Source organism: Schistocerca americana, chromosome 7 (genome assembly GCF_021461395.2).
Source record: "Schistocerca americana isolate TAMUIC-IGC-003095 chromosome 7, iqSchAmer2.1, whole genome shotgun sequence".
NCBI classification, from domain to species: Eukaryota; Metazoa; Arthropoda; class Insecta; order Orthoptera; family Acrididae; genus Schistocerca; species Schistocerca americana.
In genome coordinates, this window is record NC_060125.1 from 479,939,117 (window position 1) to 479,965,716 (window position 26,600).

Sequence of the window (26,600 nt, forward strand, 5' to 3'; positions counted from 1 at the left end):
ATGAAAATTTGTGTCGGACTGCAGCTCGAATCCACTTATCGTGAACGGTCGTCTTAACGTTTGGCTATCCGAGCACGCTCACGGCCAGACCCAAACTTCCATATGTCGTCAACCGTATCTACAGCATGTACTAGTTCATCCATTATGTACGAGGGTAATCCCGAAAGTAAGGTCTCCTATTTCTTTATAAGTATATAGACCTGTTTATTTCCACAATGGTTTACATTAGTTTACAGATTAAACATTTAGCTATTTTTTGACACAATAACCACTTCTGCCAATGCATTTTTGTAGACGCTGTGGCAGTTTTTGTATGCCCATGTCATACCAGCTCGCCGCCACGCTGTTCAAAAAGTTATTAACCTCTTCTTTCACCTCGTGGTCGCAGCTGAATCGCTTTCCGGCCAAATATTCTTTTAACTTAGGGAACTTTGGGCGCCAAGTCAGGGCTATAGGGTGGGTGGTTGATTATGTTCCACTGAATCTGTTGCAGGAGAGCAACGGTTTACCGAGCGATGTGTGGGCGAGCGTTATCATGGAGAATGTGTACGCCCTTGCTTCCAACATTCCTCTTCTCCGGTTCTGGATTGCCCGTTTGAGTTTTTTCAGAGTCTCACAGTACCAGTCAGCGTTATTTGTGGTTCCAGTGGACATAAAGTCGACCAACAACACCTATTTCCGATCCCAAAAAACGGTTGTAATGACTTTACCGGCAGATCGTGTTTGTTTGAACTTCCGCGGCTTTGGCGAAGAAGGATGCCGCCACTGGCGTGATTGTTGCTTGGTCTCAGGTGTAAATTGGTATGCCCAAGTTTCGACACCCGTGACAACTGAGTCCAGAAATCTGTCCTGTTCGCCTGCAATGCGTGGGAAGCATCAACTCGTTGCCGCATGTGGTCCTCAGTCAGCATGCGTGGCACCCATCTTGCGCACACCTTCCGGTAGTTCAGTGTTTCCGTTAAAATTCTGTGAGCGGTGCATCGGGAAACCTCAGGAACCAACGTGCAGAGATCATCCAGGCTGGTCCGCCGATCTTCAAGCATGCTTTGCTCAACCTTCAATACTGTCTCCTCAGAAATTGACGGATTCCCGCTCCTCTGCTCGTCGTGAATTTCGGTCCGACCAGCTGAAAAGCCTCTAAACCACATACGAACATTTTTGACATCGATGCACGATTCGCCATACATTTCCGTCAATTAGCGATGGATTTCAATCGGCGCAGTGCCCTTTGCATTCAAAAACCGAATAACTGCGCGCAATTCCCACTTGACGGTAACATTCAACGGGAGCTCCATTCTCAACGGCTGCCAAGCCAAGACTGAGCGCCTCAGTGCGGCGAGCACATGTTTACACACAGCACGTGAAGCACTCTTTATAACAGTGTGACCAACTGCCACACAAACAGCGTTCTGTACTTATAAAAAAAATAGGAGCCTTTACTTTTGAGATTACCCTCGTATATTCCCGAACAAAAAAATGGTTCAAATGGCTCTGAGCACTATGGGACTTAACTTCTGAGGTCATCAGTCCCCTAGAACTTAGAACTGCTTAAACCTAACTAACCTAAGGACATCACACACATCCATGCCCGAGGCAGGATTCGAACCTGCGACCGTAGCGATTCCCGAACATTTGAGACATTTTACTTGATAGTCGCTTGCCATTGTCGGCGGATGAATACGATGTTGCAGTGCCTGTGTTATTCCAAATTACGATGCAAAGTCCCTTCGAACATGCATGCATGGATCTTTGCATCGTAATTCCGAAATGGTTCAAATGGCTCTGAGCACTATGCGACTTAACTTCTGAGGCCATCAGTCGCCTAGAACTGAGAACTAATTAAACCTAACTAACCTAAGGACATCACACACAACCATGCCCGAGGCAGGATACGAACCTGCGACCATAGCGGTCACGCGGTTCCAGACTGAAGCGGCTAGAACCGCACGGCCACACCGACCGGCCGTAATTCCGAATTAGGACACAAAGATCCAGGTCCGTATGTTCGAAGGAACTTTGCGTCTTAACTAGGAATAACACAGGTACCGCAACATTGAATTTATCAGCCGACAATGGCAAGCGACTTTCAAATGCGGGAATATACATAGCGGATGTACGAGCACAGCTTGCGGACACATGGTTGATGACATATGGAAGTTTGGGTATGACAGTGACCGTGCTCGGTTAGCCAAATTGTCGTCATTTAATTACACAGCTGATGGTTGTCCATATTTGCAACTGCCAACAGACTTATTATATTTCATAATGGCTGAAACTTTTCATCGTGCTTCGGAGTGAAACGTTAAAATCATACTTTTTCGAATAGCTAAATAACAAGGAAGATTTCTTTCGGAAACTTGTCTTACAATCGCTTGCGTAAAATCTCCATTGAACTCCAAAGTGAAACGTTCAAATCCTTCTATTGTTTATAACACTGCATTTACGTTACATGTGTTATTGACCTCTTCCTGCTTGGTTAGTGAAAGCAAAAAGATTTACGGGCCTACTGAATTTGATTGTAACACCAGCCCAAACTTATTTATAGTCTGCAGAAGTTAAGCATGACTGATAGTACTGGTACCATTCAAACACTATTTGGACAGTTTTTGGAAGACAGATTTGAAACAAAACGTAGATAGCCATAATACTTAACACACGTGACAACTAAAATGCCAAAAAGTGAAATATTCATTTCCAGTGAAATTAAGTCCTGTTGTCGTAACACTTTCTAAGCGCTTTTAATGCTCTCAGAGCCATAAAAACCTTTAAGTAGAAGGAAGTAAGGTTCAGATTTAACTTCCCGTCGATACGAATACAATTCATGTCGTAAATATAATTTAAACGTGGCTTTTCTATTAGTCTGGCAACGGCCTTGCCGCAGTGGATACACCGGTTCCCGTCAAATCACCGAATTTAAGCGCTGTCGGGAGTGACTGGCACTTGGATGGGTGACCATCCGGGCCGCCATGCGCTGTTGCTACTTTTTGGGGTGTACTTAGCCCTATCATGTCAATTGCGGAGCTACTCGATCGAATAGTAGCTCCTCCGTTCAAAGAAAACCATCATAACGACCGGGAGAGCGGTGTGCCGTTCACACGCCCTCCCATCCGCATCCTCAGCTGAGGATGACACGGCGGTCGGATGGTCCCGATGGGCCGCTTATGGCCTGAGGACGAAGTGCTTTTCTGTATGTCTGAGAGTGCCTTCGTAATACGTCCGAAGAAGTACACACTGGGCTAGTGAAAAGCTGTGTGTTAGTATTTATGTAGAGGGACCATGGAAAATACACTTGATTGCCGTCCTGATCTCGAACGCCAGAGGCGAGAGCTTGCGTCAGACAGATAGAACATGGGGACTGAAAAAATTAAGTTACGCATTATTGTGGCAGACCAAGTAACTTTCATTGAATGCTGAACTGTTCCTCAAAGTGACACAGATACACGATTCTATTCGTCAACATCGTCACCAAGTCTCTGAAAAATACAGGTGAACTTTCTACCGACTACAATAATTATGGAAGCTTAATAAATGAAATAAAACTTGTGAGAAGGCCCGTACTTGAACCCGTAAAATTTAATTATAAGATGTATATGACCACCTGAGGTACAGGATTTCCCCATTACGTCCATCACTGGCGTGCTATTCCAATGTCGGAGAGCCCTTGCGATGAAGATATCAACCGAAGTTTGTGTTGGAGAGGGCATTCGACTTGTGAGTCCGTGCAGCAATGTTACTCACAGTGCTACAGTGGTGCAGTGTCAGCAGTTCTGCCAAGTAAACAAGAAGACCTGGGTTCAAGTCCCGGCAGGCACGCAAATTTTAATTCATTTATTAAAGCTTCCATCATTATAGTAGATAAATATGAGACTAAAATGTATCGAGGAAAATATGATTAAAAGTTCTACCAACTGCTGAATTCCTCGACAGCAGAAATCCAGCCCTTGGCCACGGAGCCATTCGGGACCCGCTTTGTGAATGACGTCATCGTTGGAAAATCTCTTTCTCGCGCATGTGTTCTTTCAGCTTGCCGAAAAGAGGGTGCAAATTCTGGACTTGGCAGTCAGCGTCACCCACGTCTGTGATGCCTGGAACAAGTTGTTGCCGCCACTTCGCTACGGCTGAACGCGACAATGTTATGACCCTCGTACAGTGAGAATTTCGCTATGAATCTGCGTTAAATTTGAAAAATGTCTTATTACCGCCATGAGCTGCTGATAAAATACTTTACTTACGCAACCAGTTTCAGTCTTCTGACCATCATGAGGTTTATAAAAGTATTCACGAAACATAACATCGTTACAGTCAGACGATAAAATCATGAATTATACCCGACTGTCGTCGTATTGTGACATAAATTACGTGGCCAACCTATGAAAATTGTGTTGGGTAGTGTACTCATTCATATTAAAACTGTCGGCCGAAGTGGCCGTGCGGTTAAAGGCGCTGCAGTCTGGAACCGCAAGACCGCTACGGTCGCAGGTTCGAATCCTGCCTCGGGCATAGATGTTTGTGATGTCCTTAGGTTAGTTAGGTTTAACTAGTTCTAAGTTCTAGGGGACTAATGACCTCAGCAGTTGAGTCCCATAGTGCTCAGAGCCATTTGAACCATTTGTTAAAACTATACATGGCGTTAACGCTGTGAACATAATCATTATATTACGATATGATAACAATATATGGAACATTGTTTTATCACTTGACGATAATGATTTTATACTTTGTCTAACACGGTACTGCGAAAGCGTTTATGAACCCGATGACTGTCAGGCAACTGAAACTGGTTGTGTAAGCAAAAGTATTTTACCAGCTGTTCAAGGCAGCAGTATGACATTTTTCCAATGTATAAAATTTGTGGGGTTCGACTTCCTGAAAATAACCTACGTTTCAATTTGGGTGTTTCTCCCACAAAAATCGTAGTGTCCCGTATACTCTATAGAGTATGCTTCCAGCTATCAGGCCGTTTCAGACGCAATCTGCGAAGTATGTATTATCCATTTCACTGCAGAGTTCTTCCGATAACACGCAACATTACTTGCAGAATGGTTGTAGCGTCCGACGACATGTGTAACTTTCTGAAGTCCCAACGTGCTTTCTGATCGCAGGGACCCACGTCACTAATCGGGAGCGATAGTCTGTTATTTTTATTTTTCAGACGTCATCGATTGAGCAGTTCACGATTCCACTATCGGTTTTGACCAGTTAGTGGCCATTTTCAGCCGGTGAATTAGTAAAAGGAGGATATAAAGAAACTTTTTATTTTCTATAATATCTGCCAAATACTTTTCTACGTAGAGATTAAAAATATATATAATTATATGTAAACGCACATGATGCAGCAAGCGGTTTCAGCTACGTTGTCAATAATACTGAAGAGTTCTAGGTTTTATGACAGTCTAAGGACGTGCACTGGCTAGTCGAAACAGCATTATGAAATGCTCATGTCGTTGTGTCAAGATATATAAATATAAAAGTCAGTCATTTTATCTGCAAGACATGCAACTTGTCCCGAAGTGAGACCAATATTTCATTGAGTTATGAACATCGAAAATCGTCTGCTGTTCTGGCTGAACTACGAATACGTGTCCACTTTTGAAGATCTGTTTTCACACCTCATCACCAAGCCGCCTTTCTCTATTGGCATAGCTACAGACGTAGCTATGGATGACGATGGATTTCAAGTTGTATTCATGAAAGTAGATTCTGCTGAGAACTCGTTGTACTATTGTTTATGATTCCTGTGTTGACGGAGAGTGACAACTAGTGGGGTGTACGACACTGCTATTATTATTGCATACCATTTTAAATCTAGTAAATGAGACGGAACCCTCAGGAATGGATGTGTGTGATGTCCTTAGGTTAGTTAGGTTTAAGTAGTTCTAAGTTCTAGAGGACTGATTACCTTAGAAGTTAAGTCCCATAGTGCTCAGAGCCATTAGAACCATTTTGAGACGAAACCTTGATGAAGGAAGAGGGACCTTTGCTTCAGTTTGCTGATTTTCCATTTTACACTAGTGTTGGCTGTTATCAGAGTGACAAATATTAAGACTTTGTGTAGCACGCCGGCAATCATTTTATTCTTAATTAGCTTCAGCGTCTCCTCAGCATTCATAAGTTTCGCTACCACTGACTGTGGCACACCTGACGACTTATGGGTATCCTTTCTTCCTATTTCTAACTAGATGATCACTCTTGGTTACAGTTTTACCGATACACTGACTCTCGCTTACCTTTTTCTTTCCACAAAACTATTTAACACTTCGATACTAGTTTGTATAATAAAGTCATGTGGTTTAATGTGATGATGATGATGATGATGATGTTTGGTTTGTGGAGCGCTCAACTGCGCGGTCATCAGCCCTCGTACAAAGTCCCAATTTTTACACGGTCCATTTTCTTTTCACAATCCTATCTAGTCACTTACACAAATGATGATGATGATGAATTGATGACGACAACACAAACACTTAGACCCCGGGCAAAGAAAATCCCAAACCCAGCCGAGAATCGAAACCGAGACCCCGGTGGTTTAATGTGGCAAGCAGATCTTGTTATCTGTTGTTTGTGTCAACAGCCTAAAGATAACTCACGTATCGTATTGAGATTAAGGGTTTATAAAAAATATAGTATACTTTATGAAATTTCTCAAGAGCTATGCAGTAGCATTATAAACTGAAATCTCAAATGTATTGGCTGCACACATAAAGTTTGTAATTCCAATATTTAAAAAGAATTACACGTTTCATTAGTCTGATGTGGACGATAGACGAAGGTTGTGAACATTTCAGTAACTTTTGAGGCGATATTGGAGCACTGGCACCGATCTTGCACTCAGAGTTTCTGTGTGGATGCTTAACCGATGACGAGTCAGAATATATTCAGACACCTCTTATCTCTGTGCATTTTTAAATTAATTGTTCCCATTAACACCTCGCTTACTCTCTCAATGCATTATTAAGTTTAATTATCCCCTTCATTAACGATGGTGTTACCATTTTTCGATAGCGACTACAGTTGCCTACTCATCCAAAAAAAAGGGTAATTAAATAACGGCATTGCACTTTGCATACTTTTAAATTACTTGTTTTTTCGATATAAATTTTTTAGCCACAACTAAATAAAACAACAGTATCCCGTTCAGTTGTTTGTGGAGGCAGTGCTTCGCCGATTATTTTACCTTTAGGGTTTATGGATGTATGTACAGGCGTGTGGACTGTGCTCTGATAGCAATGTATACTGACTGCAATTTTCGTTTCTGTCTCTATTCATGCCCGTATTGTGTTGAATCTGCATTGCTCTGACGCAAGTGTAGTATTTCCTGCATGGAGTGAAATTAACTGTAATTGCTTGTAGCGGACTGTCCTCGGCAATAGGTCAATATAAAGAGGTGCTATAATATTCATTGTGGGACTGTTTTTCGGCTACTACTCACCTAACAGCTAGTCTTCGATTACAAACTTACCAAAGTTTATTTTCAGTACTAAAGAATTGTGTAATACATAGAAAGATGTACACGTGTGACCAAAAAGAAAAAAACTGACTCTTACAAAAGACATGGCCTGACGTACTCGTACGCACCGCAGGCGGGTAAGTGAGTGATTCTGTGTGACTGAACGGCCACTAGAATGCACTACTGTTGTTCGCGTTTACTGTCCGGGCCTGGCACATATGACGTCACACGTTGAGTGATCGCTGGAAAGGAGCGAAGTTGCCGTAAACTCGTGCAAAAAACGATATCAGTGTCTTTCAGAGTTAGAAACTGCATCAATGTGAATCTCCGTTTGGCTGGCTGTTGGAACATTGCAATATCCAAATCAGTGGTACATTGAGAGGCGAGAGTAGACAGGTGTTGGACTGCTAGGGGAAGTGAGTGTAGGGATATTCGTCGTCAAGTTTCAGGTCGACCACGTCTGAGAAGCACAAGGGAGGCTCACCGTATTGTATACCAAACACATCGACACTTCTTATCTGTGCCTGGCGTGCGAGAACAAGGAAGGAACTACCGCAATATTCTGTCTAATCCTGCACTGTTTGATGGAGACAAGCAACAGCCAGACTAGGGAATTGTCAACCTACGCCTAGTGTGCCGTTAAGACCACAGCACAGAAGGCTGCTTATGGAGTGGTGGAGTGACAAGGAGGCACAGTGTTCAGGAATTAGTCGGGGATCGGAAGTAACGCGGATGACTATCGTCCGTTAATTGGGAGAAGTCTCGTTCTTGAAACTTTTTGGAGAGACACAGTGATGTTGCTCCTAAGGTCATGGCGAGAGAAGCCATCGAGAGTGCTTTCCGATCACAGCCGATAGTAGTGACTGAGGGAAATATGTCGGCATAAAGTCACGAATGTCCTGCTTCCACATGTTGGCTCTCATATAACAGAATCGTGGTGCCCTTTTTCGACAGCACAATCCTAGTCTACTCGTGGTTCGCGTCTGTATGAACGTCTCCATGACGTTGAGGTAGTCTTGTGGTCATCTGAATCTCCAGATCTGTCCCTGATAGAACACATGTAGAATCAGCTCTGACGTCAAATCCTTGCGATTGCCAGCATCTAGGATATGAAGGACCAGGTTCAAAATCTGTAGGCCAGCTTGTTTCAGGAGAGGACACGGATTTACATCGGCCTTCCTAACAGACTAACTGCATGCATCGAATCCGGGGTTGCTACTTATCGTAAATTGCTTCATACTGTTCTTAGCAAATATGACTCTATTATGTAATCACTGCAATAATATCCCACACCCCTCGATTCGTGACTTTTCGTTTCTCCTCCCATTCTCGGTGCTTCATTTTTTTTTTTATAATACCATGTATAACAAAGACTGAAGAAATTAAGATGCTAGAAGATTTACTTTAATACTTGTGTGAACTACCTATGTAGGTTCGTCCTACGTGGCGTTTAACGTGATACGACTTGATAAAAAATTGAGGAGTACGAACCTGTAATGCATCGTTCCGTCAGTGTGGTGCAGCAGTATACAACAAAGTTTTAAGCGCAAAGCAGGGATAGAATAGCTTACAGTGAGGCGTCGTAAATATCACTCTATAGCATTCAATATGTAAAAGACTTCTTTTTGTCATCAGTCTTCTGACTGTTTCGATACGGCCCTCCACGAATTCCCCTCTTGTGCCTTCCACTTGCCACCTTCATCCAGAGTTATTATCTGTCTTCCTCTACAGTTTTTCCCCGTTACAGCTCCCTTTATTCCCATGGAAGTTATATCCTGACGCCTCAGTACATGTCCTACCATGATGTCCCATCTTCTGGTCAGTGTTTTCCACATAATCCTTTCCTCGCCGAATCTGCGGAGAACGGCCTTATTTCTTACCTTATCAGTCCACCCAATTTTCAACATTTGTCTGTAGCACCACATCTCAGATGCTTCGTTTCTTCGATTCTCATCTGTTCCGGTTTTTCACAGTCCATGTCTAACTGCCATACAGTGCTATGCTCCAAACGAACATTCTTAGAAATAAGACGTAGGCTTCCGCGGCCGGTGTCATAGTGATTAAAATTCTTCTGGGGATTATGCCGCGTCATTGCTAAAAACTTACAACCGTAATAACAATAATTGTTGTTAGTTTTAAGCAATGACGCGGCATAATACCCAGAAGAATTTTAATCACTATTCTCAGAAATCTCTTCCCCAAAATAATGATCTATGTTTGACAGTAGAAAACTTATCTTGGCCAGGAATGCCCTTTTTGGCAATGCTAGTTTCCTTTGTATGTTGTTCTTGCTCAGCCCGTCATGTGTTATTTTGCTGCCTAGGTTACAGAATTCCTTAATCATCTAATTTGTGGTAACCAATTGTCAATGCACTGTGGAAACATTCACTACTCATCATTGTTGATGCACATTGGTTTAAAATCGTTTGAAACCATCTGAGGTATTCTACAGGGACTTCGGAGCTGTTCACAAAGTAATCCTCCAGTAAATGTAGTGAAGGTGCTGTAGATTAATAGCTGCCCCGTGGTTAAAAAATAATTATAGGCAACAATCCTGACTGGTCGTTACTTCAACGGCTTCTGCTTTGACTACGCGCACAGCGTACAACCTACAGAGAGAACCTGTTGCTTCGAACAGAGACAAAGATCTACAGTATTTGCATAACATGTAATCCAATAAAAAGAGAAAAATATTACACTAGTGAAGGGAGCACGGAAGGAAACCTTACATGCATGGACAGAGATCTTACGTTTCTTTGTAGGAGGCGCTGTTTGATTTTCCTGAAGCGAGTGTTGGAAACTACAGTAGATATAAGTAAAGGTGTTCTGAACGGATTTTACTTCCGTTCCTCCCGAATACGAACCCGTGTCATAATAGCTGCTTCGACGCGTTTAGCATAAAACAAGAAACGTCAACGATCTGCAACGAATTAGCTGAAGAAGTGCGCTGTATTCCGTGGAAAAGCTTACGCATAGTGGGGGCGGATGTTTGCGACGCGAAGGTGCTCCGGTTTCTCGCTATAAAATTCTTGGCAAGCTGAGCTGTCTGCGGCTGTAGGAATAACCTGTATCATTCATGACGCGGACGGCACAAGGCTAATTTTGTATCGACGGGGAAGTGAAAACGAGGAGTTCAGCTGTGGGCCGGGTAACTTGTTACAACATGGTCAACAGATTATTCATTTGGAACCTACGAGTTTATGAATTGCTACGAGAAGGAAAACTGGCATTCTACGGATCGGAGCGTGGAATGTCAGATCCCTTAATCGGGCAGGTAGGTTAGAAAATTTAAAAAGGGAAATAGATAAGTTAAAGTTAGATATAGTGGGAATTAGTGAAGTTCGGTGGCAAGAGGAACAACAGGGTTATAAATACAAAAGCAAATAGCGGTAATGCAGGTGTAGGTTTAATAATGAATAGGAAAATAGGAATGCGGGTAAGCTACTACAAACAGCATAGTGAACGCATTATTGTGGTCAAGATAGGCACAAAGCCGACGCCTACTACAGTAGTACAAGCTTATATGCCAACTAGCTCTGCAGATGACGAAGAAATTGATGAAATGTATGATGAGATAAAAGAAATTATTCAGGTACTGAAGGGAGACTAAAATTTAATAGTCATGGGTGACTGGAGTTCGTCAGTAGGAAAAGGGAGAGAAGGAAACATAGTAGGTGAATATGGATTGGGTCTAAGAAATGAAAGAGGAAGCCGTCTGGTAGAATTTTGCACAGAGCATAACTTAATCATAGCTGACACTTGGTTCAAGAATCATGAAAGAAGGTTGTATACATGGAAGAACCCTGGAGATACTAAAAGGTATCAGATAGATTATATAATGGTAAGACAGAGATTTAGGAACCAGGTTTTAAATTGTAAGACATTTCCAGGGGCAGATGTGGACTCTGACAACAATCTATTGGTTATAAACTGTAGATTAAAACTGAAGAAACTGCAAAAAGGTGGGAATTTAAGGAGATGGGACCTGGATAAACTGAAAGAACCAAAAGTTGTACAGAGTTTCAGGGAGAGCATAAGGGAACAATTGGCAGGATTGGGGGAAAGAAATACAGTAGAAGAAGAATGGATAGCTCTGAGGGATGAAGTAGTGAAGGCAGCAGAGGATCAAATCGGTAAAAAGACGAGGGCTATTAGAAACCCTTGGGTAACAGAAGAAATATTGAATTTAATTGATGAAAGGAGAAAATATAAACATGCAGTAAATGAAGCAGGCAAAAAGGAATACAAACGTCTCAAAAATGAGATCGACAGGAAGTGCAAAATGGCTAAGCAGGAATGGCTAGAGGACAAATGTAAGGATGTAGAGGCTTATCTCACTAGGGGTAAAATAGATACTGCTTACAGGAAAATTAAAGAGACCTTTGGAGAAAGGAGAACTACTTGCATGGATATCAAGAGCTTTGATGGAAACCCAGTTCTAAGCAAAGAAGGGAAAGCAGAAAGGTGCAAGTAGTATATAGAGGGTCTATACAAGGGTGACGTACTTGAGGACAATATTATGGAAATGGAAGAGGATGTAGATGAAGATGAAGTGGGAGATATGATACTGCGTGAAGAGTTTGACAAAGCACTGAAAGACCTGAGTCGAAACAAGGCCCCGGGAGTAGACAACATTCCATTAGAACTACTGACAGCCTTGGGAGAGCCAGTCCTGACAAAACTCTACCATTTGGTGAGCAAGATGTATGAGACAGGCGAATTGCCCTCAGACTTCAAGAAGAATATAATAATTCCAATCCCAAAGAATGCAGGTGTTGACAGATGTGAAAATTACCGAACTATTAGTTTAATAAGTCACAGCTGCAAAATGCTGACGCGAACTCTTTACAGACGAATGGAAAAACTGGTAGAAGCCGACCTCGGGGAAGATCAGTTTGGATTCCGTAGAAATGTTGGAACACGTGAGGCGATACTGATCCTACGACTTATCGTAGGAGAAATATTAAGGAAAGGCAAACCTACGTTTCTAGCATTTGTAGACTTAGAGAAAGCTTTTGACAATGTTGATTGGAATTCTCTCTTTCAAATTCTGAAGGTGGCAGGGGTAAAATACAGGGAACGAAATGCCATTTACAATTTGTACAGAAAGCAGATGGCAGTTATAAGAGTCGAGGGGTATGAAAGGGAAGCAGTGGTTGGGAAGGGAGTGAGACAGGGTTGTAGCCTATCTCCGATGTTGTTCAATCTGTATATTGAGCAAGCAATAAAGGAAACAAAAGAAAAGTTCGGAGTAGGTATTAAAGTCCATGGAGAAGAAATAAAAACTTTAAGGTTCGACGATGCCATTGTAATTCTGTCAGAGACAGCAAAGGACTTGGAAGAGCAGTTGAACGGAATAGACAGTGTCTTAAAAGGAAGATATAAGATGAACATCAACAAAAGCAAAACGAGGATAATGGAATGTAGTCGAATTAAGTCGGGTGATGCTGAGGGAATTAGATTAGGAAGTGAGACAATTAAAGTACTAAAGGAGTTTTGCTATTTGGGGAGCAAAATAACTGACGATGGTCGAAGTAGAGAGGATATACATTGTAGACTGGCAATGTCAAGGAAAGCGTTTCTGAAGAAGAGAAATTTGTTAACATCGAGTATAGATTTAAATGTCAGGAAGTCGTTTCTGAAAGTATTTGTATGGAGTGTAGCCATGTATGGAAGTGAAACATGGACGATAAATAGTTTAGACAAGAAGAGAATAGAAGCTTTCGAAATGTGGTGCTACAGAAGAATGCTGAAGATTAGATGAGTAGATCACATAACTAATGAGAAGGTATTGAATAGAATTGGGGAGAAGAGGAGCTTGTGGCCCATCTTGACTAGAAGAAGGGATCGGTTGGTAGGACATGTTCTGAGACATTTAGGGATCACCAATTTAGCATTGGAGGGCAGCGTGGAGGGTAAAAATCGTAGAGGGAGACCAAGAGATGAATATACTAAGCAGATTCAGAAGGATGTAGGCTGCAGTAGGTACTGGGAGATGAAGAAGCTTGCACAGGATTGAGTAGCATGGAGAGCTGCATCAAACCAGTCTCGGGACTGAAGACCACAACAACAACAACGATAAGATTCATCTCATAGAATAAGGGTTGCATATAAGGATCCATTCACAGGTGTTTTTTCTGACGCCTCCCTATTTGATAGAGTGGCCCGAAATCAGTAGGCTTCAGGCAACTCCACTGCAGGCTGTAGCTATGCTGATTATAGAGGTGCGCAGTTGTTTGTAATATTCATTCTTGGGTACTTACTCCTTTTGAGTAGCTTCAGCTATTTAAATGGGGTTCAACCGAGGGCTTGCGGGAAGTCGGACTGACGTATCGATGAATTGTTGGACTTGTTGAGCACAATGTATCGGTGATGTGTTGCTGCTTTCACCGGCGGTCGGTGGAACGTTCTGACACCTATAGACCAGGTCCCAGACGTCCACGTAATGTAGACGCACGTCAAGATCGAAGCGTTATGCGAGAAGTAGTGGCCGACATTTTCGAGGGACGAAATCCTGGCACCTGTTGCCACTGCATTATCGTCAGCAGGATTAATATCACGTGTGTCTTTGGCCAGGCTACCGCTGTCACCTCGACACCGCCACTCGTGGCTACTCCTGTGTCTTGCGAGAGTTGACTGCAGACTGGAAAGGTGGTCTGTTGTCTTGATGAACATATGAAGACAATAGGTTGTGCTTGCAAGCGTGTTATGGACATGCATGTGTATGAGCTGCATATTCCAGAGCGCATTCGCTGATGAAACATGGGTCCCATCCCAGGCTTCATGTTGGGGTGTTGTGTGGAGAGGGAGGGAGGAGGGGGGGGGAGGCTCAGTTACAACTCGCGGCCGCCGTTGGTGATTCTCCAGGGTAAAGTACCTATTGAAACAGTACCCGCTACACTGCACAGGCAGTTATTCCCGTGCTACTGTCATTTCTTTGACAGGGAAGTGCTGTGCTGCAATCCAACATGCACTTTGTGGTGTGGAATAACTACCCTGCTCAGCAAGATCACCAGGTCTCTCGCCAATTGAACGCGTATGGGACATGATGAAGCGGGAACTTACTCGTTATCCTCGGCCTGTAAGAACCGTTGCCGAATTGCAACAGTAGACGCAAGATGCTTGGGACAATCTATTGCAGGATGTCCTTCCTGCATTTATGATCACTTGTGTTAGAGAATACTTACTTGCGCTGCCGTCAGAGGAGGGTACTTCGTCTGAATTTGTTAATTCAAAACTTGGATTTCATGGTCAAGCGGCTGCTCATAAGCCACACATCACGCCTGTAAATGCCAAACAACGCCTCGCTTGGTGTATCGAGCATAAACGACTGAACAGTGGAAAAAAGTTTTGTGGAATGACGAATCACGGTACACAATGTGGCGATCCAATGGCCGGGTGTGGGTATGGCGAACGTCCGGTAAACGTCACCTTCCAGCGTGTGTAGTGTCAACAGTAAAATTCGGAGGTGGTGGTGTTATGGTGTTGTGATGTTTCTCATGGAGGGGGCTTGCATTCCTTGTTGTTTTGCGTCGCATTATCATAGCACAGCCCTATTTTGATATTTTAAGCACTTTTTTGCTTCCCTCTGTCGAAGAGTAATTCAGGGATGGCGATTGCATCTTCCAACACGACCTAGCACCTGTTCATAATTCTCGGCCTGTGGCGAAGTGGTTACACAACTATAACATCCCTGTAATAGACTGGCCTGCACTGAGTCCTTACCTGAATCCTATTGATCACCTTTGAGTTGTTTTGGAACGCCGACTTCGAGCCAGGCCCCACCGACTGACATCGATACGTCTCCTCACTACAGCACTCCGTGAAGAATGGGCTGCCATTCGCCAAGAAACCTTCCAGCTCCTCACTGAACGTATGTCTGCGAAAGTGGAAGCTGTAATCAAAGGTAAGGGTGGGCCAACAGCGTACTGAATTCCAGAACTACAGATGGAGGCCGCCACGAACTTGCAAGTCATTTTCAGCCAGGTGTCCGGCTATTTTTGATTACACAGTGTATCTTAATATTAGTATAGACTTTATTATCAACATTAGCAAGTAGCATCAAAATCCATACATTAAAATATTACTTTATAGCTTTTTGTTCGAACGATTGACGTCACAAGGTGGTGCAGAACAGTGCTTCAGTTACCCTATTTGCAAACTTCTTTCCATAATAGGGAACGTATGTCTCTTTAACTGACAACTTTACTTCAGTACTCCATTTTCTATTCACAACTTTTTAGATTTATAGCGTATGCATAGAGAGTTGAATTCTTCGAATTACTTTATTGCTACTTGCCTACTTAACATTATTCATTGCTGTATGGTGTGTGCAGGGGCAAAAATAACAAGCAAGCATTATCCTTTACTGGGAAGAACACGAAGAGGTTTTTATGCGGTAAATTTGTCAGTGGTTGTGACACATGACACGTCAATGACATTGAGTCATCATGCACACTTTCATTACTCTCACTTCAAAAGGCAACATCACTGTTGTACGTTGTCCTTTGCTCTTGAAGAACCGTTTTATTCTTTTACCCATTTCGCACATAAACCTTATTCTCACTACTTTCACAATTGCCAAAAAAAAGTTGTCATATAATTGAAACTAACTGATCACTTCGATGCATAACAGAAAAATTGCACGTTCTAGATTGACAGCGACAACAGGGGACTACGAATAACCTCAGTTTCCTTAATATTTCAGTTGAATTTAGATTTCTTACAACATATACCACTAACAAAAGATGTATTTCTCTTGGGTAATACTTATTTGTTAGGCATTAAAAACACTTCAAATTGATCATTCCTTACTTTTAATATCTGCGGACGAATCCAATAAACGCGTCCAGTTCTCTGTGTAGGCGGCAAATTTATTGGAAGACAGGAGTAGGCTACACGTGGTTCCTAACGACATAATAGGATTTGTCGGGGGCTGCTTCATTAAACTGATCCAACGCACCTAATATGAGATGTGATTTGCATATTACATCACACTAATTACAGCACATGTCAGAGACGCGGTGCTACTGCATACGACACAGGATGTCAAACTACCTCGATACAACGAATGGAGAACACTACATAACAGATATACTTCAAATAATAATCAACAAATTAATACGGTTATCTTGATTCGATAATTAATTCTCTGATATTCGACACAGGATTATTATACTACTAGAAACACCACACACACACACACACACACACACACACACACACACACACACAATGCTAGAGAAACATATATTATCAATAATAGACTTCCGCTATCAGTCGTCATTTGGAATTTTTATTGGCAGATCTAGATTTCAGCTAGAAACTAGCCATTCTCAATGCACAATCATTTTTGGTCAATGCATGTAATGCCTGTTGGTCGGGCTTTGGTCACAGTTCATTGAATTATTTACTAATCAAATTTAACGGTCGCTGCGTGCAACAGCCTATGAATGGACGGTAACCTGATATATTATCGAGTTACTGAAATAATAATAAATTTTGGAAAAAAAGCACTTTATTATTTTTAAATCTTTTTCTTGAAGTTTGACGAACAACTGTAAATAACAAGTACCAAACGTACCCACAATCTGTGCAGTGACACATGAAATTAGATAGTATACGTAGACGTATAAAGAGTCGCTTTTCTCTGTCTCCATAAATGAATAGGCTAAAGCGTCGGAAAGAAGCATACTCTTTCAAGTTATTTCCGCCGAGGGGCGTCGAACCAGCTGCTGCAGGGTCTGACATATGTGAACCACAAGCAATTCCAGGTCGCATATCGGAAAGGTAAACTTTTATGTTTATTCAGCTTTGTTTCATAAAGCACAACAGAAGAAAAAGAGAAAAAGGTTGGTAGAATATAAGAGGACACTGAACAGCTAATTAAATATGTGAAGGGAGATTACATTGTAACAAAACATGAGTGGAGAGGAATGTGATAATAGAGGATAAAAACGAAGAAATAATTACGGGAGAATATGGACATCGTGGTAGGAATGAGAGAAGAGAAAGATTACATAAGTTCTGCTGACTCACTATTTAAAAATCACAAGAGGAGTAGGGGAGACAGAAAAACTCCAACTGGACTACATCGTGGTAAAAGAGTTTCGAATCAGATAATGGACTGTAGGGCTTACCCAAGAGCATTTGCAGACTCGAATGCAGTTTAGTAATGATGAAGAGTAGAAGAATTACAGTAGACTGACTTGCAGTAGAATGAATTTTGAGAGAATCGCGGGAATAATCCACAGTAGGCAGTTCACTTGTAGATTATTGGACATCCATGAAACAGGCAGTCACTGAAATGGACAGACAAACATATGTAAAAGGAAGGTAGTAGCAAAGCAACGTTATGGAATGGAAGAAATACTTGGACTTCAACTTCTTTCATTCAGATTTGCCTATTCTCAAGAAAATTGTATACTATTTTAGGTATGTAGATGATACCTCATACTGGTAGATGGCAGCCAAGCAGATATCTAAAATATCCACCAAAAACTGAACCAACTAAACCCTAAAATTAAATTCAGTATGGAAACTGAGGAAAACAATACAATTAACTATCGAGACCTCACAATGTCAAAGATGATAGTCGCCACACATTTTATATCTATAGAAAGAATAACACTTCCGACAACATTACAAATGCCAATTCCTGTCATCCAGTGGCTCATAAACTATCATTTTTCCATTCAATAACGAATAGATTAAACAACCTACCATTAGAAAAGCCAGCAATTCAGAAAGAACTTGACACACTTCATTATGTAGCCTATACAAATGATTTTGGTCACAACATAATTACAAAATTATACTACAAATGTAAAACATCAAAGCAGAACACAATACATAGCGAGATATGCCTAACTCGAGAAACATCACCGACACAGAAAATAAGATGCGTACCAGCAGTCACCTTGATAGAATTTCGAAAAGGATTAATGCACAAATATTCAACTAGCCTTTCGAACCAATAACAAACTTTCACTAAAATAATGTTCCACCACCAATCGAATGTAATAACCCAGGCATATAAAAAATAACATTTGGCAACTGTAATAGCTTTTACATTGGCCAAACAGAAAGAAATTTTAGCGTGAGATATAAAGAACACATTAGAGAGAGCGAATATAATCAGTCCAGCTTATTTATACACTTGAAAAATCCAAATAACACTGCTGATGCGATCGAAAGTGCACTACATATTTTTCACAGAGTACCAAACGGTTTCGCAGTGAACATTCTTGAGGAATTACAAATCTATACCCACAAACATTTTAAACGAACTACGTCATAAACTTTATTGAACTTTTAGAAGACGAAAATGGATTAATCTGTAGCAGTAGGTGCAACAATAAAAGACAATCGTGGCACATTTTAGTTTATAAAATATTATCACTGTTAATCTTTGTAAACCTATAGCGTCGTAAGGGGAAGATTGTCAAACTGTTGTGGCGTCGTAATTAACATTTTATTTTCAACATCTTGACATCATTTACCACCTTATTAAAGGTGTGACAGTTATAAAACGGTCCACTAATGACATAATATGGATGTCATATAAATCTATAGGTGAGTACAATGCAGCTACTTAAACATGAATTAGATTGGCATCCATACTTGTTGTTTCCAAAATTGTAGCTGCAAGTACTTGAATATGGCTATAAAGCCGAAACATTCTGTCGTAAGTAAAGACTACTCACAATAAGCAGCTATTTGTTGTATGTACTCTAATAATGACGTTGTTATCAGACGTATATTATGCTGCTGGCCGTACAGTAGAATAAAAGTGAGTTATAATTTGAGAACCGCTTTAAATGAATTAAGAGTGTAATGAACAAATGCTACGGACTGAAAAGAAGCTGAAGAAAGATATGAGTAGTTTGGCGTAATGGAAATGAGATTAGGAATAAACTTATCATCGAAGCTAGTGACTATGACGTAGAAGGGACCGCTTCTATAGCCAAACGACTAACGTCGCTGCCTTCGTTGCGGGAGGCCCGGCTTCGATTCCCGCTACCTCCTCACGGTTTTTCTAAGGTTGGGAAGCGTGGGATGGCGTCCACTCAACATCATGAGGCCATGTGAGGAGCTGATCGAATAAAGAATAAGCAACAGCGTCAGCAGTCGTCTTCTGTCCTCAAAGGCTGGAAGGATTAACCACATATCCGACGATCATAGATCGCTCGTCGTAATGCCTTGTAGGCAGCACTCAGCTATTGGGAGCAGAACTTAGGTCTAATCCGCCAGTTCTACTGGTAAATAAATACTGAGTTTGGTCTGATGACTCGTCGTGATCGGGCGAGCTGGCGCTGAGGTCAGAACAGCAGAAAGCAACGTAATAGGTAAATGTAAATGTCGTCTGACTAGGGCCTCCTTTCGGGTAGACCGTTCGCCGAGTGCAAGTCTTTAGATTTGGCACCACTTCGGCAACTTGCTCCTCGATGGGGATGAAATGATGAAAATTAGGACAACACCCAGTCCCTCAGCGAAGAAAATCTTCGCACCATCCGGGATTCGAACCGGGGCCCACAGGATTGACATTCCGTGGTGCCGACCACTCAGCTACCGGGGGCGGACGACGTAATTGGTGGTAGCAGAGTTGTTTCTGTTAATTTGTATTAATGTATGTAAAACTGCGTAGTTTTTTAAATTATATTCCATATATTTATGAACGAAGTGAAACCTCAGTGTGTTACTTTTAGGACATTTATCTAGATATGGCGTTAACCTAAGAGTTTTTCCGTCAATATAACAGTGCCTTCCCAGTTTGATGTAACACTAGATACTTTTAGCACACTCACGAGCACGAAGGGAACCTACGTGCCGTGAAATGGTGTGAATTGGAAAAGAGGAACAAAAAGAAGTCGAAGTACAGGAAATTAGTCTCACTATGGGTCCACTATAAACGCATTAAATATAATTTGTCGCGTTATTTTCGTATACAGTTATCACTATGCTGTTGCTCATAGTCTACGTCTCGCGTAATCCGTACACGTGCAGATTAATGCCGACAATCTTCATTTCCGTATACCATCATCGAAAGGAACAGGTAGTGGGAAGGGGTGGGTTTTTTCTGGGGGAGAGGGGATGATACTGGTACTCAGCTTGCGGGCTGCAAATGGAGCACCGACTTCAGTCACTTTCATTACGTTGCGTCAGTATAGCCTCTTGTGGCCTACTTCACATTTGGCACGTTGAACTACATTTAGACGTGAGGATATTGCTATTTTCACGTCTTCGGCGAAGGAAAAGGTTAGCTGGATGTGCGCCAGTCAGAGTCGCGTGGCGCAAGTAGGCGCAAACTTCTTGTAGGCGCTCGTTTAAAGACGGTGGGTGCTTCAGCTTTACGGGTAGCGAAGTGCAGTTGCGAGAAGGCTTAAAACGGCGCGACCGCCACCCCGGTGGCCCGCGGAACAGAGGCGCCCGCTCGCGACAGGCACTCTGCGCCACCTATATATAGCGAGCTGCGTGGGTGGAGGCGGCGCAGCGGCAGGTTCACGGCAGTTAGCGGCTTCAAGGGCGGCGCCGAGCTTCCTGCGGCCGAGACGTAAACAGCCGCATTAAGTGCTGTTCGGGCGAGCAGCTTGCAGCTGCTAGCCGCTAGCAGACCGCTCCGCCCTGTAGTTAAGCTCTGGGCACAGCGCAAAGCGTCTGTGGAGGCCGCAGTTGGTCCTCCTGCCGCGGCAAGTACTAACCGGCATACAGCTGCCTGAAACGTCAAAGCGGCTTCAGCATGTTGTACCGTATCGTACTAATCCTTAAAACACAGTGGTTGTAGGGAGGGAGAGGAAGGCCTATTTCTTTCCAAGTCCCTTTTCAGCCACCCTGAATACCTGCAGCGCAATGTCTGAGACACTGCGTTGACGATGAGCAGCGACATTCAACTAAGAAAGAAGTCACAGACTGTGATTCCACATCAGCTGCAGAAAGTTTCAGAACAAATGAAAATTTGTGATGGACCGGCAGTCGAACCTGAATCTCCCGCTTGTCGCAAGCGATGGCCTTAAAAACTTCGGCTATCCGAGCACGCTCCCAGAAGCGGCCCAAATCTCCATTTTTCTTCGCTTCTACCATCCCTTGTGCTAGCAGTACAGCAGCGTCATTTCCATACAGGGTGAGACACTGGCTCAGTGTCTTTAGTGTTTTCAGCGCCTCATGTGGCACTCAGAATAACATAGTGCGAGCACAAGGGACAGTAACACTGGGGCAAATGGAGGTTTGGACCGCTCCTGGAAGCATCCTCTGGTAGTCCAAGAGGTTAAGGCGACTGCTCGCGGCAAGCAGAAAATCTGGGTTCGAATCCCAGTTTGGCATAAATTTTCATTTGGTCTGAAATAATCTATAGCAGATATAGAACCAGTCTCGCATTTTGCGAGCTTATTCTTAACTTTATGCGGCAGTTGATAGTCAACACAGTATTCACAATGAACTGCAGCATTTGAAGCCATAGTGAGGCAACAGTGAGAGAAAACAGTCCACCCTCTGTGAGAATCAATGAAATATAATTCGAGCACAAAGGAGAGTAGACAACACGACAAATTGTGATTTGGACCGCTCCTGGAAGTGTGCTCAGATATGCGAAGTGCTTAAGGCGACTACTCACAACAAGCAGGATATCCACGTTTTATCCCCTGTTTTGCAGAAATTTTTATTTCTTCTGAAATATTCTACAGCTGATGAAGAATAATAATCGCAGTTGTAGAGTTAAATTAGCTTAATAAGTCTCACATAATTTCAAATATCACTTGTAGCGGTACAGATTTCTAACTACTACGATCTATCGAGTCCTACCTTTGCTGGACACAAGTTCACAGGCGACGTGGGGATGCCCCATCAACTAGGAAGTGGAGTGAGCTTCCAATGCATTGACTGTTGTTCTGCCAGACCGGGTCGTGGAGTGAACGATTGGGAGCGGCTTCCATTAATGCGAGTATGGGTGCGTAGTTTTTATGCAACGATTAGTGTCGTGCAAAATGGAACAATATATATTTATTTACTACAACTGGAAAGAAGCAAAAATGGCACTGGGTAATTCGAGGGGTGATGTGAATAGTGTACTCTGAATATACTTCCTGTGGTCTTTAGGTTGTGTCAGTTATTACAGTGCGTAAGTTGATATGTAATGCTGTCCACAAATAGTCCGAAGCCGAACTAATACGACTGCAAACTCCAAATCAAAAGTCATACTGAGTAAATGAACAGATAATAAAACCTTCAAACGACAGGACAAATTACGTACTCGTGGGTAAGGACTTGTATTTTCAGAATGGCGCCGATAAGTTTTCCGATCCAATCTCTTCCAGTCTGCACCTCTGCCAGGTTTGTGTTGTCGACAAAAATCCCTTACTTCTTCCTTCCATTCTTGCTTCCATATGTAGCTGGATCTATTTATTAACATTTTTTATAAGGATTAAACTCTTATCGAATCAATTAAAAATATCCATCTGCATCCTTCTCCATAAATAAATAACTTACATGACCATTTTTCTCCCTCAGTCAGTCATTAACCCTTTCAGCCCTGAATATTTGCTGGAGGAAGGAAAATTTTTCTTTGATGAGGTAATGCTCTTAGGTGATTTTTTAAATGATTTTAGATGCAAGATTTATTCAAAAATGTGTACCTATTTTCAAAATACAATTCATACACATGGCTTCATTTTATGAACTAAATAAACTAATATTCTCTATTGTAATGAATAGTAAAATTATCAATCAATAGCTATCATGCAAAATAACAACAACAACATTCAATTATACAGTGGAATGTAGTGAACCAACAACATCCGTGTATGCTGGTGGTCACGAACTGCTGCGCGCTGTTATATTGACTGGCTGATATTTTCATAGTGATGCACAACAGCTGGAAGCACTTGCGCGTTATCAAAATGTTTGACGTTCACAAATGTGTACGTTAGGCATCAGCTGGGAAAAAATACTTCCGTTTCAACTGAAACACAGTGAAATTTAATGTACGCAATAGTAGCCAGAGGTTCTGAATGCTTTTAAGCAAATGCTTTCATCCTCTCACGATTATTCTTCTATCTATTTCTGTTTCTCAATTAGCCACGCCACTTCTTCTGACCTCCCTTTATTACTTGAGTTCCATTACTTTCCCTCTCTGTCCCTGCCCCCTGTTCTCTCACATACGGTACTACATGTACCCGCAGTTTATATCTAACTGATTGTAAAATATTTTTGTTGTTCCACTTTTAATGAGGTGACAAACTATTTTAATGTCATATACATTACCTCTCCCACGTGCTAGGTTAAATAAATCTCAAAATAAATAAATAAAAACAGAAAGTGAATAAGACAGGGAAGGTGAAGTTACCTACTACTGTGGCCCCTCGTAACAGATCCAGTAAGCACATTATTCTCTGAGGATCCTGTTCAGGTAATGTATCTACGCTGAGTCTAAATACATATTTTAACACTGATATGGATATTGACTCTACTGGTTTGGCAAAGGATGCGATATTCGACATAACACAGAAAGAAACAAGTTTTCCAACGCCTTTAAAAGACTTTGTCATAAGTGAGCCACATGTGCACTCACCTCCATAACTTTGCCGTGGAACGGCTTTAGGTTTCATTACCAAGCTACGGTTTCTTTAGCGTCTGTATTGGTGGCACCCCTGCAGGTCCTCGACCGGGAGTTACGTGTACGCCCAGCACACACTAGATCTCTGGCTGCTGGCGTTTGACTATCTGGGAAGGAGTCTCGTTGGACTGCATCCTGAGATTACTCACCATGAAGCGCCGCGTTTGGGTCGCGAATGTTTATTTTGAGGAGCATGCCTACGCGTACTAGAGAGGTGCCACTTCCCTTTGCGTGTACAGTAGCGGACCATACTCTGGTGCTCAGGTAGGTCTGTTTCCCTCTGCCTTTGTTGGTAGACATGACCACATATTTGGTCCTTAAATGTCCTAGGCCTGACGCAGGAGAAACATTGAGTACTATTTCTCGTGTGCGGTAAAGTGTCCGCCATGTTTCGTAAACACCCAGTGGTTTTATTACAGAATTTCGTTTGTTGTTTATAAGCTGAAATGGCATATTATACTGCTGGTCGTAGTTTTGTCCAAAGTGTATAACATGGATTACCATCCCGGTAGTAAAGACATCTCCGAATTTAACATTTATTCTACTTAGAGAGGCCTTGCATTTTGTCTAATTCTGTCTCTGAGTACTTGGTCTAGAAAAACTTCCTTTTTCCTGCACTACTGGTGTATGTGTTTCCTAGATTGAGGTATCTTTAACTGTGTGTTAAACTCGATCTAAATAGATAGGCCTTACCTGCACTCGTGGTGCGTGTGTTTTCTAGGTTTAGGTGTCTGTACAGCTTTCATTGTCGGTTTACTTTAACCAAGAAGATTTACCTTTACTTGCACTTCTGATGCATGTACGCTCTGGCTGTAGGTATCTTTGATATTTTGCATTATTAGTTAAGAGTGAAAGTTCCATTTATGCTTTGTACTTTAGTTAATTCTGAAAATTTTACTCTGTTCAGACCCAGTACATGTGGTTCTAAACGGGCTCAGTCATGCATAGAGGCCGTGTTTATCAATGATAGCCGACATGTTGACTATTTATTAGAAAGGACATCTTCTTCAATAAAACTCTATTGTTATGCTAATTATTACTTTTGTACTATGTGAAGCGCCATCAGTTGGTCACTTGAAGCACAGTTTTCTTTTTTGTTTTAATATAACATCGTATCATTTCAAGCATGTGTGTCTAGTTTTATCTCTCAACCTACATTATTCCATAAAGTACTCAATTTTCAGATTTATCGGACTCTCGGGTTACCCTGTATTTTCGACTCAGCAATCGATAATACTTATATCTCTGTACTGATCTTGCACGTCCTATAGAACTTCAGCGCGGTAATTTTTCTTGGTTAAACGATTTTTATTGCTGTTTCGTTTTTTATCTAAATACGACTTGACACCTAACAGAGAATTTCAAGTAATGGTTACAACCTGCCAAGCGTTCTTGTCACACAGCAAGATATTTGAAACATTCTAATTTTGATTTATTTTCGTTCGATAGCGCCCTGTGAATAATTGGAGATCCTGCTGTTTAAGTAGAGACAGCGAAGCTATGCTCTGAAAGAGATGAACGGATTGGCGGAGCAAGGGAAGGTAGTGGGGACAAAAAAACAAAGTGTGTTAGTGGGAAGAAGCGGAGACCAGAGAGAGAGAGAGAGAGAGAAAAAGTGAAAAGGCTTTTCTGCGAGTATTGAAGAGCAGGGAGGACAGCCGTGAGAGAGAGAGAGCCAAGCAGAATAATGAAAGGAACGCCTGGGATTACAGGTCACAAAAAATTTTAGCGAGACCTGCGTTTCGAAATCTCCCCGCAGGCGGAATCCCCAAGTAATCAATGTCTCGAGTCCCGATACTTGCTTGCGTTTCTTCCAGCTGGGGGCTGTGTGCAAACAAGGGTTCCTTACGACTCATTTTGCTCTGTCAATACCCTTTTCGCAGGTAGGCCCCTTTCAGTAAACAAGTGACGGGTACACGAGGACAGACTGGGCACGGTACCGCCGGAGCGGCGGATAATTCTGCCGTGTTGCGACTGCGAACTGCTGCTGCGTTAGCACAATGAAATGTAAAGAACACCGCCTGGCCTTTCTTCCTCTATGTGCACGAGTGAGTGTGTAAGTGTGCGTCTGTATGTGTGTGTGTGTGTGTGTGTGTGTGTGTGTGTGGAAGAGGGAGAAAGGGGTGGATATACAGTGCCCTTCGACTGGTGGGTAAACCGGAACGCGCTCTACGTTTTCAGAGCTAAGCCAGAGTCTAATGAAATACACAGACGGTGCACTAAAGGTTGGTTGGTTCCACTTATGTACCTTTCCCCTACCTCTGACCTTTCCGTTACTTTTGCAGGCACCCACGACCTTTGCGAACGAAACATCTACGCATCTAACAGGACTGAGAGAAACGACATGATGACATTGTCTGTTAGAAATATTTTTCACGTTATCATAATGCTGTTAGTAACAGATAAATTTTGATCATGTCACAAAAAGCGTACTTGTGTTGTGTTTCGTGTGTGTGTTTGTGTGTGTGTGTGTGTGTGTGTGTGTGTGTGTACGCGTGCGCTTGTGCGTGTGCGCGTGCTGTCACTAGAGCTACTCGACACACAAAT